Below are 2262 nucleotides of genomic sequence, written 5' to 3'. Positions count from 1 at the left end.
TCTGCTTCCTGGTTGGCTGCCAGACCTGAGTAAGCACAGCCCCCCCCCAAACACCGCCCCAACTCCTGTTGTCATGGTGCTGTCCCTGCTTCTGTGAATGCTACCATTCCTTCCATGCTTTGAAGCGGCGGGCTACGATAGGTCCTTCCCCACCAAGTTGCTTCTGAAGGTATCTTGCCACAGCCGCTGACGAAGCTAGTGGTCAACTTCCCAGATATGGCCACTGTGGATGGCCAGAGCACCTACCAGAAGTGAGCATGAGTGTACCTTCTGAGAAACCGAATGCCCAAACCACCCTTAGCGGCGTGCGTGCGTGCGTGTGTGTGCGCTTTATCATCATTCCTCCTCCACACAAAATCCATAAGGCCCAAAGTCCCTTAACTGGTAAACAAATGAGCAGTGGCACCTTCCTTCTTCTAGTCAAAAACCAAACAGCAGTGTGCAAGGACCATTACTCCCAGAGGTCTTCCAGTGAGCCCCAGACACAGCGTTACACAGATAAAATACATACAGCACGGCTCCGGGAGACAACTTCACAGGCAGGCAAAAGGGGTGGCACCGCACTCAGCCTGAGAAGGGGGTTCAGGCCTCAGGGAGCTCGGGAGAGCTCTAGGGGCTCAGGCAATGCTCTGTATCTTCGGTTTGAATGTTCACCATTAAATTCTAAAAGTGTATATTTCTCTATATCCGTGTTTCTATCTACATGATATTTACTTCAATAAAGTTGTTGTAGTTTAAGAAAGTATCTGGAGAATAAGGTGATTCGTGGAAAATCTACATGGAAGGAGACTTCGGAACACACAGGCAGAGACCGGGCAGGGGATGCTAGAGTCGCTGCTGGAGGGGAGTCAGCTCGCCAGCCTCCGTCCACTACTGAGGCCTGCCTGCCGGTTCATCTGGTCCCCCCCCCCCCCCCCCCCCCCCCCCCCCCCCCCCCCCTACCCTGCAGGCTGCTTCAGCAAAGAGGTACGGCCGAAGGGACTATGTATTCAATGAATTTTGTATTGAAGACAGTAAAGATGTTAATGTAAACTGAAAAATCCAAACTTACTTTCACTTGTCTCAGAGGAAGTGATAATTTTAAACATTTAAATGAAATGATCTTTTTCACTGTATTGATCCCAATGATTCCAAACATAAAAAAAAAAACAAAAACAGACAGATCAGTCTTATGTTGTTTGTGAAAAGGAGAGTCTGGCCAGTCGTGGCCTAGGTTAACACAGGAAAGGGCAAAGTTTAATTGGCTTAGTGTGAGCTTCAGTAACTGGAAAGACTTGCGGGACGATTCAGACGAGAACACGTCTAATTTTGACCGTGTCCCTGAGATGATGGATCACCTGGGTGGTGAAGAGGATGTCATTTTACCAGAAGTAGATGGAGCAGATGATGATTCCCAAGACAGTGATGATGAAAAAAAAATGTCAGATCTGGAGTAAAGAATGGTGTCATCGCCTAGATTCTGAGAAAGAAAAATAACTTCTGCAAGATTTCATAATTGAGAAAATCCCTGAGTTGACAGCTCTAATGGCAGATGCTGTACTTGTCTCCTTTAACGCATTTTCAACCTGGATCTTTGATTTCAAAGGCTTCGCTAAGGGTTTGTAATGTACCATTGTATGGGGTCAATTTAAGTTGGTGAAGGCAATATCCTTATCCACAAATAAACTCACTCACCTAAGTCTTCTTCCTTCATAACACAGTTATTTCTATCTAGCTAGGAAGCCCTCAGCTTAGGGAAAGATAAGGGTTTAGATCCTTGGACTAGTTAAGGGTTTAGAGCCTTGGAGGATGCCGAAACAAATTGGCTAATATCTTAAACTGATACCCTGCCATTCTTCCAGTGCGCCTTTCAGAATTATTCCACTAAAGTTTAATTTTCCAAACAATATCCTTTACATCATTGTATATGATCACTTGTCAGTGTTCAGGTGTATTTTAGCTAAAACTAGTGAATGTCCTAACTTAGATGGTTTCTGAAGCCTATACATTTGATACTGTTCGGCCCTTAAGCTTTTATATCTCTTAGCATGGAGGATGAAGAAAGCTGTACATGGTTGCTTGAGCGTACATACATTTTAGGCCAGATTTGTATTTTCACTATCGGTATGGCAAATGGGTGGTAAATGTTAATACCCTACCAGGTTTTTTTATTTCCTATTTTGATTTCAGCTTATGCCTTGGCTGGCAAACCTCGATTTATGTTCATGACAGTGGGGATTTAAAAAAAAAAGTCTACATTCTTTCTAATAAAGTGTTGGAAGA

General features: G+C 44.4%; 1 pseudogene; it reads left to right on the top strand.

Moving 5' to 3' along the window:
* The first annotated feature begins 949 nt into the window (after positions 1-949).
* On the top strand, positions 950-1436 carry LOC129681424 (prostaglandin E synthase 3-like; annotated as a pseudogene).
* The last annotated feature ends 826 nt before the right edge of the window (positions 1437-2262 follow it).

This window comes from Psammomys obesus, unplaced genomic scaffold (genome assembly GCF_907164565.1).
Source record: "Psammomys obesus unplaced genomic scaffold, mPsaObe1.curated_primary_1811, whole genome shotgun sequence".
Classification (NCBI taxonomy): domain Eukaryota; kingdom Metazoa; phylum Chordata; class Mammalia; order Rodentia; family Muridae; genus Psammomys; species Psammomys obesus.
Note: the sequence above shows the minus strand (reverse complement) of the source record. Positions and strands in the feature narration are given on the sequence as shown.